The 14,576-nt window shown below is 40.9% G+C and overlaps 1 long non-coding RNA gene across 1 annotated transcript in view; it reads right to left on the bottom strand.

Moving 5' to 3' along the window:
• The window catches only part of LOC140693840 (uncharacterized), a 125,210-nt gene extending 112,864 nt beyond the window's left edge, over positions 1 to 12,346 (bottom strand). The window contains exons 1-10 of the long non-coding RNA XR_012069544.1: positions 12,244 to 12,346; positions 10,669 to 10,754; positions 10,081 to 10,201; positions 8,723 to 8,788; positions 7,860 to 7,923; positions 6,452 to 6,519; positions 4,361 to 4,492; positions 2,893 to 3,000; positions 916 to 1,026; positions 473 to 534 (exon numbers count right to left, since the gene is read on the bottom strand). This is a non-coding gene — a long non-coding RNA (uncharacterized lncRNA). The remainder of the gene's footprint in view (positions 1 to 472; positions 535 to 915; positions 1,027 to 2,892; positions 3,001 to 4,360; positions 4,493 to 6,451; positions 6,520 to 7,859; positions 7,924 to 8,722; positions 8,789 to 10,080; positions 10,202 to 10,668; positions 10,755 to 12,243) is intronic.
• Between the last annotated feature and the right edge of the window lie 2,230 nt (positions 12,347 to 14,576).

The following is a 14,576-nucleotide window of genomic DNA, read 5'->3' as shown; positions in this document are numbered from 1 at the left end:
TATCCTATGCTCCTTCTCAGTTAACTCACCCATCTCCAAAATCACTATTGTAACACTTATTAACATTAGTTCTGTCTCTGTTCTAGAACTTCATATAAATTAAATTGTACAATGTGTTCTTTTATTGTGGCTTCTTTTGCTCAATATAAGTTTTGTCTTACCATAATGTATTAAACTGGGAGAAGTAAAGATTATAAACTACAGATGGCAAGGGCTGTCTCTACTTAATTTTTACAAAATGCCTAGCTTATAAAATATAATGTTTTTATGTAAATAACACTTAATGGAGTTGTTTAAAGGTCGAATGGGCTTTCCTTAGGGACAACTTGGAGTTATTGTAACCACAGGTCCAAATAAGCATTTAGCAGGGATGATGCAGAAGAGATTCAAGTATGTATATGTAACGTATGTATACCAATTCAGAATATAATGTATTTTTAGAAAAGAATAAATTAGTCTCTGCTAGACTCACCTTTGTGGTGTCATGTGCATTCTATGTGTCTCTACAATGTTGGATAGATCCACAAGTAATTCCTTTAAAACCAGAAACCCAAATCAGTAGTTAGGAAAGAGAAGGTATCATTTTTATTAGACAGTAGCTGAAGTATAAAATATTTTTTCGGTCAAGTTTTGTTTTTTTTTAATTCCAGAAATAGATTGCTTGTTTACCTTAAAAATTTATGACAATTTTCCAGTGGTTTCATTTTTTTTTTACATAATACATTCAGTTTATTAAATTTTCTAAGGTAAATTCTCTTCCCAATTTTGCATCTTTGGCTATGAATATTTTGAGTAGCATAATATAGAACCTAGAAGTAGTAAGAAATCTTTTCCTCAACCTCTTTTAAAAAATTCTTCACTCTATGTTCCTGTTGGAAGTTTACATGCAAGAAGATGTATACAATCAGACTTTACCAGGGTATCATCGGTGCAGTTGTCCTTCCAGACCTCTGTGCAACCACGTGTCTCTCAGTTCAACCCTACAGAGAACTCCATCACCATCAACATCAAATACCTTGAAGCAAACTAAAGAAAAGAAACTCTTATGGAGGAAAATTACTTTTATATTCTGAAGTATAATACATTTTATTACAACCTGCCCTAGTGAAATTACTTAGTTCCTCAAACAACTACATTCTGGATTAAGTTCTTATTTGGAGGAGATTGTGTCATTAAAGTCCTTTGAACTTGTAGGAATTCCTGTACACTTCACAAGTCTCTCTACTTATATAATTAGCCAGCTTAGAGAACTCTATCCTTCATCTAAATCTAAAGTTAAATTTCTTGCAAACTGAAAAAGAAGGGCCAAGTTACTATACAATATCTCACAGATTTTGAGAAGGTAATTCAAGCTTTTAAATTAATTTCTAATATTTATAACTGATCACTTCAGAGTTGATTCTTACAATGCTGAAAATATTCCATCTACATTAAGAATCAACAAAAAGCTGGTACACTCAGCTCCCCGTATCCATTGGTTCTGCATTCACAGGTATAAACAATAGATCAAAAGTATATATGTATATGTATATATATATATATAAATTTTCCCAGAAAGTTCTCAAAAGCAAAACTTGAATTTGCTATGCACTGACAACTATTCACATATCATTTACATTGTATTTACAAATAATTACATTGTATTAGGTACTAAAAGTAATCTAGAGATGATTTAAAGTATACAAGAGGATGTGCATAGATTATATGCAAATACTATGCCATTTTACATAAGGACATGAGCATCCATGGACTTGGTATCTGAGGGGGTCTCAGAACCAATCCTCAGCAGATAATGAGAGATGACTGTATAAAGATTTTGCCTCTCCAATGTAATTAATGTGCACCCAATATTTTTGCCTAAGAACAATTTCAATTCTTCAATGAAGTTTATATACAACAAGCTAAAAATCCAAAATATCAGCACTTTGCTAATTAACATCAATATCAGCAAAATTGCTAGTTAGTCTATTTGGTTAACTTCCACTAGTCCACTGGCAAAAAAATAAATTAAAAAAAAAATATAAGACAACAACCTCAATTGAGAAACAAAGACTTCAGCCTCTTTAATACCAGAACTTTAATGTGAACAAATAATCTATCACAAAGCCAGGTTAGAGTAATGGTATATTATCAGGGAAGATAAAAGAAATCTAAATTTTTAAGATTAAATAATTATCTACTTCACACACCCATGTAATAATTATGCTATTAAGTTAACTGAGTGCATCACAGTACAACATTACTAAAGAATATTGAACTATTAAGTATCATACCCAAAATATGCAGTATTTGTGAAGCTGTATTTTAGAAAGATGCAGAGATAATGACCCTAGTGAATATGTAAGAATTAGGTTCCAATTAAATGTAAACTGCTGCATTTTCCTAAACAAATATGGTTAAGATTTAGGAATGTAATATGCTTATAAATTATGCCATAATATTTTAGATAGGTTTAAAAGATAAATTTAGTATTTAATAAAATTGTTTTATCATAAATTTAATTTTGCTAATAAAATATCAATATACACAGTGATAGAAAATAAGTTGAAATTCAAGTTAAGCAAGACAAATTTTCTATATAGACTACCAGAAAATATTTTCTATATGCTTAACATTTTCAAACACATCATGACTGATGTAGTTCATTTATCATGAATTGCACATTTATCTGGAAAATCAACCATTATTAATAACAAAGATCTTAAATTACTCCACAGTAAAAAAGAATAGATGATTGAACCTTTACACTGACGTCAGTAAAACCTTAGCAAGAGATTGCTATTTGCAAAAGGGATGAAAATTCAAGCCTTAATCAGATGATTTTTTACATGAATGGATGCTAATTTTTTTCTCTGTATAGCTTCCAAATTTTGTGATGTTTAACACACTTACATTTCTGTCTTTCAGCCAGAAGTCCTCTGCAACAAGCTGATAGCCCACAGGATATCTCCTTAAAATCTATGTGGCTGTCATGATTTTCACCAAAAGCATTAAATAAACCTGTAAAATAGGAACACAGAAAGAATAAATCACAGCCAACAAACTTTCTGTTAATAATGACATGCCTATGAAAGGAGGCATGACTCGCATAAACTGATTTAGTTTTTAAAAGTTATCAGTAGTTTCCACTGTCTTAGGAAATTTTTCCCCCACCCCCTGGCATAATTATAACCAACATTTAACTTCCTAGAAGAAAATACTATCATTTAGTGTTTGGTTTTGTCTGCATACCTGTCTCTATCTTATATTAATTCCAAAAGTCAAAAGTGATTGTAGAATGTAAAAAATAAAAATGTATTTTAAAAATTTAACTGGAAAAATGTCAGAGACCACAATTATCCTAATTTGGAAAGACTAAGAAGAAAAAGGAAAAAAGAAGAAGAAAAGTTGAACTCTATCAAAGATATACTGTGTTGTTATTAATGAGATTCATACAGCTCCTTCATGAAGCAAAGAAAACTAACACACTATATTATAAGAGACAGAAATTCTGTACTGCAGTCTTCATTGTACCACTTAATCTGTATAACTAAATATATTAAATTTCAGAAATAAAGGGCAATTTATAATCTAATCCTGTGGTTTTTAAACTTTTCCTAAAAAATAAATGGAATCATTTTATTTTCAAATGAAATGATTTCTCAATCTCTAATTATAAAAAGGTAAAAACATAACTGCACTGCTGAAGTGGAAACCCTGTCTGTTCTAGCTCCCCTAACAAATAAATATTTCTAAAACACACTAGAAACCTGAAGAATACAGACTGTCTATTTCAAGGATCTAATTCTGTGCCCTCAAAGAGCAGAAAATTGAAGCTAAGAAGTAGTTAAATGACTTGCTAAAAGTAAGAAATTTTTTTTAAAAAGGTCTGAATCAGAAGAAGAACCCAAGCTTTCAGATTTCAAATACAGTTTTTGTGATTATCACCCACAACTGCTCCTTGTAAACCTCATTTAAAATATATATATATATATATAGTAGTGAAAAGTTTAGAGCTAAGTGGGGACCTTAGAGATGGTCTAGTGGTTTCTTAATTTTTTAAGGGTGGGGGAAGTATACAGCAGTGGAACCTTCTTCTATATAAAAGAAATACAATAGACACTCCTCAGCTGAGGAAGAGGTGGGGTCATGTGTGGAAGCTAGAGCTTTGCCTATTCAGTGTCCACCACCCTGACCCTGCACCAGATGCTGAGGCACCACACTGGAGCACACTTTCATAATGATTGTCTTGGTCAAACTGATTTTATATATGAGAATATTCAAGTGCAGAAAGGTAAACCGACTTACACAAGGCTCCAAAGGTGGAACAAGGCTCAGGTGTTTAGCAAAGAACATTTGTAGAAAATAGAAGGATTCCCACCTTCACTCAGAGATGGACGAATTGGTGGTGAAGCCAATGGGCCAAATGTCTCTAAATCAAATCATCCAGTTCGGGATTGAGCCCTCAGCAACCAATAGCATTTCTCCAGATGAATGATGTCTGATTCTTCCACTGACAATCAAATCAAACAAGATTATAAAATCTCACTCTTCTCTTCTGGACAATTAATTAGTTCATCCTGATAATGTAACTTCTAAATACACATTTTAATTTCCCAGTTAAACTGTTAAAAAACTACCTAAAACAAAAACTCTGAAAGTCAAATATATTGTATCTAAAGTGGCATGAAAATTAAATTCAAATTAATGTAAAAGAGGCTTTAGAATGGGAAAAAATTTGCAATTTCCCATTAAGCAGGCTGTTTAATTCCAACATGTAAAATAATAAACTAAGATACTTATTTTTTGCTTCCCACACTTTTATCTGTATACCCTTTGGTGATTTTAATCTCTATCTTGGATTTGAAAATTCTTGATCATAGTCTCTCCTGGCTACACAGGTAACACACTAATAGCAGAAACTATGTTTGATTTATCCTGTCACTATGGTAACCACTTACACATTTAATACTTATTAAATAAATGTACAAAGGGGATAGACCTAAGCTTCTCCTTCTTGGCCCTAAAATTCTTACTACCCCTCCTATAAAGGCAGGAGCCTCCTCTGTAGGACAGAGAGTAAATGTATCTCATGAGAAGGATTCCCCAACAAGGGCTGTCTTTCAGCGTGCTTTTAGATGTTTTTATGGGACATTTCAATAAAAGGATCAAGGACCTAAGCTTCCCAGTATGGTGGGCGTTGTGATGGGCATGGGAGGATGCTCACTTGGGAGGATGAGATGTTAAAGACACTAACAGTGAAAAGGACAGGGCAAGATGAAGGGCGATTGGGAAACAGGACCACAGAGATGTGACATCTACTTCCCACTGTCATCTAAGTGATACCTACTTGAAAGAAACATTTCTACAGTTAAATTCTATAATGGGGGTTATTTAAATGCAGCACACATATACTCAATGAGTAGATCACATAATTTTTAGAGATTCAGAGTGCAGTAGCATTTTCAGAGTACTTTTTACATCAATAACTAGTATTTATAAATTCCTGTGTACTAAATAAGTATGTGGAATTATTTCCATTTTGCTTTTAGACTTACTACAGCTTAACGTATTCACTGCACTGATACAGAGTAATTTTTCTAATGAATAAAAATGATAATGTACAACCTTGTTAAAGATTCTTTAATTTCACCATCACCAGATTTATGAACATTTAGGCCTATGTGTCAGGCCCCGTTTCTTACCAGCTTTTTCACCAACACCTTACATTGAGGTTATATTGCATTACCCAGAGGTCAGGAAATGTTCTTTCACACATCCACATCTTTATTAGGTCCTGTGTCCTCTGAGGAGAAACATTCTCCCCACTTTCACATCCCTTCATTTTACAGCCTAACCACTAATCCTTCTCTAAACACCTTCTAATGCTTTCCAACCTCACCAGCTACCCTAGGATTTTAACTTCTCTCTTCTGCAACTGTCCTCCACTGTATATAGTATCCAATATTCAAGTGAAGTATGAGTCCTCATTTACAGGTCTGTGGCCTCTCTAGATTACAAAGTATTTGGATTCAGTAACCTTGTCCTTTTATCACTTTTGCTGCTAGAGTTCCTTTCATAGGACCTGATACATAGTAACCACACAATAAATACTTCCTGAATGAATAAATGAATGAATGAATGAATAGCCAAGGCAATCTTCACAGCCAAGGCTTCCCCAACCCAGCTCAGTATTCTTTCTGTTATATCAAAGAGACTCTGCCCCATGAAACAATAGACCCTGCACATTTTAACAAATGTATACAATTATTAGGAACTATTATTAGAACAGAGACTAGCACTACTGTTCTCATAGTTATGTCACATAAGTAGTGTATTAAAGCTCATTCTGATTTCTTGTTTATACAAATCAGCTATGTCTCTCACCAGTTTAAATGTTAGTAATTTAGAAAACAAAAGTTATTGATTTATCCACTCATCAGAAATCATTACAACAGATCTATTTACATACCTCTTCTGTCAGTTTATATACCAACTGGAAAAGAAGGGGTGTACAGTCAACTCTGAGAGTATAATTGCCTGCAAAATAAATAAGAGAGAATTTTAATACCTCCAAATGGACTACAAACCTGTATTTAATTCTAACTTTATTTTCTAATTATAAACAATATATAACAGATTTCAAATTCAAGGCATCATTCCTGGAGAATTAAAAATAGGGTGGACCTTACAGATTATCATATTCAGTGAAGTATGTCAGACAGAGAAAGGCAAATATCACATTCTATCACTTATATGTGGAATGTAAACAAACAAAAAAATGATACAAATGAACTTATTTACAAACCAGAAATAGACTCATGACATAGAAAAGAAACTATGGTTACCCAAGGGGAAAGGGGGAAGGGAAGAGATATGTTAGGAGTTCAGGATTAACAGATATACACTATTATATATGAAACAGATAACCAACAAGGATCTACTGTATAGTACAGGGAATTATATTCAGTATCTTATAATAACCTATAATGGAAAAGAATCTAAAAACAATGTATATGTATATGTATATGTATATGTATATGTATATAACTGAGTAACTTTGCTGTACACGTGAAACTAATATTACAAATCAAATGTACTTCAGTAAAAAGAAATAAATAAAATTTTAGAATAGACAGATAGGTAGGGAGATAAATAGACAGGCAGACAGTCTGGCTAAAACTAAAACACAAGGTGGAAATAACTCTTCAGGAGCCAGAGAGGCTGCAGCACACACTCAGGATAGGAGACTGCAGAGGCGGACTCTGCTGCTAAGGCTGCAGCTCCTGCAGTAAAAGTAAGGGTCATTGCTCATTACGGCAGCAGTACCTAGGGGTCTTTGGCAAAGGAAGTGGTAAGGCCATAATGTTCATGTTTTTATTCATTTATTCAATTCAATATGAAGACTTTAGACTAGAGCATGTCAGTAACTAACATGTGTCCTGTGACACTTACCTAGAAATAACCATAATACGATGAAAGCCTACAGATGCACATGCCACATGTCAGGGTCAAAAGGAAGTTTGTAGTGGGTGCTTATTTCAGAGTTGTTCCAATACATACAGGAACTATTTCTGTATGAAATATTTTAGCCCAACTTTTAAAAATAGCTCCACAGGAAGAATGTCAAAAGTACTAAAGTTTTAAGTAGTAATCCAAGATAGGCAAATGGTAAATATACTAAAGAAATTAGGATCAATAGCTTAGTTATGAATCATATTGATTCATTTGAATCATAATAATGTTCTCTCTGGTAAAATGGAGAAATGGAGTTATTATTGAGGCATCTCATAGAAAGAGGATAATCCTAGTTTATGAGTTGGAGTTGATAGACTTAAATACTGGTATACTATTTAATGACAATCTGAAATAAAATTTACCTTCTGTGTATGAGTCTGCATTGATATATGCAACCTCTCTCTCCTGGAGTGTTTTCACATTCTCCTGTAGTTGAAGCAAAGCAGTCACTTAACTCACAGCATTTACAATTTTGGAAATACAAGCAAAACAAATTAATTCAGTAAAAGAGTGGTTTGCAGATACCATTATAAATCAAACACCTATGCTTTTGACCATAATTTTAAGAAAATGCTATTAACTGGTTGATAATATTAATGCAATTAAAACAAGAAAGAAAAATATTAGTGATGCTGTAGCCACTGTTAATAGCAACAGCAGGGAGACCCAGAGGAAAACTGCCCCTGATCCCCTGCACCATAATATGAAGGGGGAAGGCTCGGAGATGCTCAGCCTCACCCTGGATCTACTGGAAGAGGACTGCTCAAAGTAAGGCCTGGAAATCTGTATTTTTAAAAGGTGTCTCTGGAAATCCTTACAGACATTAAAGTATGAGATCCCTTGATGTTGGGGATCCAAGTAACTTTACCATATTAAAAGTGAGGAAGTTGGAAATTTGATTTATCAAGAATTTTTTGAAAGAGAAGATATTGATGAAAAAGAAAAATATAGGAGGGGAGGATAGAGAAAAAAACTAGAGGGAGAGAAGAGTGGCTATTAGGACAAAGACAAGACATTTCTCACACATACATGCACACACGCACACACATTCTAGAAAAATACAGCAGAAGAAGACTAATGCCATCACACAACATGGGAATATGCAGAGAGAACTCTTTTCTTCTCTCTGTTTCTCTCTCTCTCTCTAGCTTGCTACCTTATAAAAGCAGTTACAGTAAAAACATTTAAAGCTGTGAGTGGTCATCCCACAAATGAGAATTCTCACCTCTGCGCTTGACCACATGGGATAGATGACAGCTGATTCTGCGGCAGAGTATCCATTATGACAGAGCTACAGTAGAAATAAAAAAGATTCCTTAATTATATGTAAAGGTAAATGTGCTGCTGAATATGATCAAGAAGCTAGTAGAAAATGGGAAACAATATTCAAATTGTCTTTTAACTCACATGAATTTAAATTAATGCAAGGCATATTATCTTGTATCTTGGATTTATTTTATCTGTATTTTAAGCTGCTTAAATTATAAAAAGACACATGTATTTCTATATACATGTGTTCACAAGAAATTACATATTTCTAAAAGTAAATGACCTTAATGAATAAGCTCTGATTCATCTAAATAAGTGTATTATGAAATGCATGTTCATAACAACAACATAATAATAAGACTTTGCCATATAAATGGAATCAAATGTGATACAAGTAAATGTGATTTTATTCCCATACTTATTTGATTCATATTATTATTTTAAAGTATGCAGAAATGAGCCAGAAGGAAAGCATTTTAAAAACCATTCACAATAATAAGAAAGATATGACATTCTTTAAATCAATTCTATAAAATTTGGACTCATAAATGAACAAAACAGAGGATAGTCACAGGAAAGTGCTTTTTGGTGCGCCTGCCTTTAAAAAAATACACAAGCCTACCTTGAACATGTAAGAACTTAGAGTTACTGGACAGAGCATAAGGGAAGAAGATGAAAGAAGGGGGTCTATGAGAGACACTTTAAAATAAAGCATTAAGAGCCAGTGACAAATGAAAATTAATCATAATTGAATTAAAAATAAATCCTTGAAATTTTAGAGTAATTCAATTTACAAAATCATTGTATTACACTTCCCAACCAGGCACTTTTGTAAATGGTAAAATATACCTATGGTTACAATTTAGTGTTGAATCCATAAAGGAGAGACTATAATCAGAGTATAGTCATCTAAAAAGAGAATGTTGTTTTCCTGGATAGAAGAAATCCAAGGAAACTGTAAAAACTTGAAAATTAATGCCAAGGATCTAAATCAGATTTTCAATAGGATAATTCACTTGTCAGAAGTAGTTTCCTAGGTTTGACTATTTTCTGACCTTACAGATTTTACTTACTTATCACAAAAGCAATATAAATAGAAACTAAAATATTTTAAAAATAATGAAAAAATTGGTTTGTGCTTACTATTTAAGAGGTTGTTCTGTTTTGCCAAACTGATATAAAAGCAAAAACAAACTCTATTTCTTAAATTTTCTAGTTTTTATCCAATTTAAAACAGTATCAGGTAATGGAACACATCTGTGATTACCCTGAGATACATGTTGACCAAGAAGATATGTTTACTGTCTTAGTTACCTCAGCCCATTTGTGGAACCCAGAAGTCCAAATTTTTCTGCATCCCAGCTGGCAAAAATGGCAGTTCTTCTCAGTCTTCAGCTTGAAATCATTTTTAACATACATGGTTAGGTACATCTGCCTAAAAACAAAGGAAAATTCACTGAAGTCACTTTCTGTCATCACTTGCCATGGAAACATTATTTACCTCTACTAATCAGTTTTCCAAAATTCTGGACAACTTCTTATAAATCAGCAGTTCCACTGGTTAGGTCAATACCTCCAAATACCCAGAAGTCCTGATGATCTCCCAGAATAACACATCTGTCTGGAAAGGAAGGCATTCAAAAGAATGACAACTTAGAATGTATTATAAAGAGCAGTAATTTATGTTTTTAAATTAAACTTCCTCCTGCTTGAGTTTCCTCCATAGAAAACCATCAAGGTACTGTCTCCTTTTAGAATTTACCTTTTTTTCCCCACATTTAATTATATCACATCAACCAGGAAAAAAATATTAAGAGTTGATTAAGATTTACCTTCTCTTACTCCTGTAATCTTTGTAAAAACAAAATGTTTTAAGACATTTTAAAAAATTCACCAACTCACCAAGTTTCACAGATCCTCAGGTAGTTCTGATTACATCATAAATGCTTGTGACTTTCTTGAAGTTATGAACATGCATTTTAACCTTCCTAGAATTTCACAAAGGGAACAAATTACTTCACATAGAGCATTATGTCTAACAGGTTCCTTCCAATGTTTTATTATAAGTCTCAGAAGTACAGAAAACTGTTTAATAAGATGATAAATTCCCATATGCCCACCACCTAAATTCAATCATTGTTAATACTGTTGAACTATTTGCAAGCGAGTTGTGCAAATCATGACAGTTGTCTCCTATGTATTTAAGAATGCACCTTACGGTGAAATCAAATAAAAAAATCAGTATTTTATATTTTTCCTCCCTCATAGCTCTATTGTTGGTATTTATTTAAACTCCAAAATTATTACTCAACATGAAAAAGAATCTTGTTCTTAGCAATTTTTTTTAAAAAAAAAAATGTGTATTTGTCCATTTAGAGCTCAAATCAATTAAGGGATATAAGCCCCAGGTGCTTTTTTTGGTATTTTGACCAGGGAAGATTTCTGTTTCTGACTTTTCTCTTAAACTGTTACTGAAGCTACATGCTCTGTTTTCCTTGTGTCTGTATGTATCTGTTTATAAATCACATTTTTCATTGTGTACCTCTAGAGGGTATTAATACATGAGATAATAAAGTCTCCTATGTTAAAGGAACTCTGTTCTAATTGAGTTAAATAAACACTTTTTAAAAATTCTTATAAAATAAAACTGAACTTCTAATACCTTAAGAGTTCTGAAATTTTAAAACAAGCTTCTTACAGAACTTATAAAATACTTGCAGAATCCAAATTCAAATTGCTAAGGCAAATCATTAATCAACAAGGCTCATTCAACCATTTTAGTTTAATAAAAAACAGCTATCTCCTCTCTGATTCATCAGTGTGAAGTTTCCCTTTCCCTCTACATTTCAAGCCAGTCAAACTAAAGTTCTGATCATGCCATGCTCTTTCCCAGCCCTGCACAAGCTGTCCTCTGCAGCTGGCGTTTACTGCCTGTCTTGATTAAGTGGAAAACTTACTGTTTGTGTAAAATTAAGCTCAATGAGCACATGTTCTGTGGTCATGCCTCCTTAATACCAGAACTGTCTGGGGTTAGTAACAGTAACGACTATGATGGTAAGCGCACTGGGCCATGTAGCAGTTACGCGTTCACCACTGTGACCACTTAACCCTCCCCCGCAGAAGTGACCGGTGAACTTCGCTCCTTTCCCCCTTCTCTCCTACTCCTTCCCTTAAGTTAACCTAGTATTTTGCATGTACAGTGTTTTGACAGTTATCTGAAACACTGTTTTAAACCGTCAGTTGAAAAGGGAAGACAAAATGTTACACCTGGCCCAGCGGAGGAGAGGGGTGGGGAGTGGCTCAGAGGAAGCCGAACAGGACGCGCGGCCCCCGATCACAACACAGCCCTGTTCCTTCCCGAGTTTCGCAGCCGGGAAAGCAGAGGCGTGGGGCCCGGACCGCTTCGGGGCCTTCGTGGGAGGCCGAGGGAGGGACGGAGACCCGCGCAGGGCTGGGGAGGGGCCCGCAGGGACTCACCGTCTGTGCAGCGGCTCCTGACCCACAGCTGGGCGGGCGGCGGTGGCGGTTGAGGCGGCGGTGCCGGCTGAAGGGGCCGAGGCGGCGGCGGCTGCGGTGCCGGCTGAAGGGGCTGGGCGGGCGGCGGTGGCGGTAGAGGCTGCGGTGCCGGCTGAAGGGGCTGAGGCGGCATCGGCGGCGGTACCTGCTGAAGCGGCGGCGGCTGCGGTGCCAGCTGAGGGGGCTGGGCGGTCGGCGGTGGCGGTAGAGGCTGCGGTGCCGGCTGAAGGGGCTGAGGCGGCATCGGCGGCGTTACCGGCTGAGGCGGCTGTTCCGGCTGAGGGGGCCGTGGCGGCGGCGGCTGCGGTGCCGGCTGAAGGGGCTAAAGCGGCGGCGGTAGCGGTGCCGGCTGAGGGGGCTGGGAGGGCGGCGATGGCGGTTGAGGCTGCGATGCCGGCTGAAGGGGCTGAGACGGCGTCGGCGGCCGTGCCTGCTGAGGCGGCATCGGCGCCGGTACCAGCTGAAGCGGGTGGCGGCTGCGGTGCCGGGTGAGGGGGCTGGAGGTTCGGCGGCTGCGGTGCAGGCTGAGGGGGCTGGGCGGGCGGCGGTGGCGGTAGAGGCTGCGGTGCCGGCTGAAGGGGCTGAGGCGGCATCGGCGGCGTTACCTGCTGAGGCGGCTGTTCCGGCAGAGGGGGCCGAGGCGGCGGCGGCTGCAGTGCCGGCTGAGGGGGCTGAGGCGGCATCGGCGGCGGTACCGGCTGAAGCGGCGGCGGCTGCGGTGCCAGCTGAGGGGGCTGGGCGGGCGGCGGTGGCGGTAGAGGCTGCGGTGCCGGCTGAAGGGGCTGAGGCGGCATCGGGGGCGTTACCGGCTGAGGCGGATGTTCCGGCTGAGGGGGCCGAGGCGGCGGCGGCTGCGGTGCCGGCTGAGGGGGCTGGGAGGGCGGCGATGGCGGTTGAGGCTGCGATGCCACCTGAAGGGGCTGAGGCGGCATCGGCGCCGGTACCGGCTGAAGCCGTGGCGGCTGCGGTGCCGCGTGAGGGGGCTGGGGGGTCGGCGGCTGCGGTGCCGGCTGAGGCGGCTGAGGCGGCAGCAGTGGAGGTACCGGCTGAGGGGGCCGAGGCGGCGGCGGCTGCGGTGCCGGCTGAGGGGACTGGGCGGGCGGCGGTGGAGGTTGAGGGGGCTGGGCGGTCGGCGGTGGCGGTAGAGGCTGCGGTGCCGGCTGAAGGGGCCGAGGCGGCGGCGGATGCGGGTGCCGGCTGAGGGGGCTGGGGGTCAGCGGCTGCGGTGCTGGCTGAGGGGGCTGGGCGGGCGGCGGTGGCGGTAGAGGCTGCGATGCCGGCTGAAGGGGCTGAGGCGGCATCGGCGACGGTACCGGCTGAAGCCGTGGCGGCTGCGGTGCCGCGTGAGGGGGCTGGGGGTTCGGCGGCTGCGGTGCCGGCTGAGGGGTCCGAGGCGGCGGCGGCTGCCGTGCCGGCTGAGGGGGCTGGGCGGGCGGCGGTGCCGGCTGAGGGGGCTGGGCGGACGGCGGTGGCGGTAGAGGCTGCGGTGCCGGCTGAAGGGGCCGAGGCGGCGGCGGCTGCGGTGCCGGCTGAGGGGGCTGGGGGGGTCGGCGGCTGCGGTGCCGGCTGAGGCGGCTGAGGCGGAAGCAGTGGAGGTACCGGCTGAGGGGGCCGAGGCGGCGGCGGCTGCGGTGCCGGCTGAGGGGGCTGGGCGGGCGGCGGTGCCGGCTGAGGGGGCTGGGCGGGCGGCGGTGGCGGTAGAGGCTGCGGTGCCGGCTGAAGGGGCTGAGGCGGCATCGGGGGCGTTACCGGCTGAGGCGGCTGTTCCGGCTGAGGGGGCCGAGGCGGCGGCGGCTGCGGTGCCGGCTGAACGGGCTGAAGCGGCGGCGGTTGCGGTGCCGGCTGAGGGGGCTGGGAGGGCGGCGATGGCGGTTGAGGCTGCGATGCCAGCTGAAGGGGCTGAGGCGGCATCGGCGCCGGTACCAGCTGAAGCGGTGGCGGCTGCGGTGCCGGGTGAGGGGGCTGGAGGTTCGGCGGCTGCGGTGCAGGCTGAGGGGTCCGAGGCGGCGGCGGCTGCGGTGCCGGCTGAGGGGGCTGGGCGGGCGGCGGTGGCGGTAGAGGCTGCGGTGCCGGCTGAAGGGGCTGAGGCGGCATCGGGGGCGTTACCTGCTGAGGCGGCTGTTCCGGCAGAGGGGGCCGAGGCGGCGGCGGCTGCAGTGCCGGCTGAGGGGGCTGAGGCGGCATCGTCGGCGGGTACCGGCTGAAGCGGCGGCGGCTGCGGTGCCGGCTGAAGGGGCTGGGGCGGCATCGGCGGCGGGTACCGGCTGAAGCGGCGGCGGCTGCGGTGCCAGCTG

Source organism: Vicugna pacos, unplaced genomic scaffold (assembly GCF_048564905.1).
Source record: "Vicugna pacos unplaced genomic scaffold, VicPac4 scaffold_20, whole genome shotgun sequence".
Classification (NCBI taxonomy): Eukaryota; Metazoa; Chordata; class Mammalia; order Artiodactyla; family Camelidae; genus Vicugna; species Vicugna pacos.
Note: the sequence above shows the minus strand (reverse complement) of the source record. Positions and strands in the feature narration are given on the sequence as shown.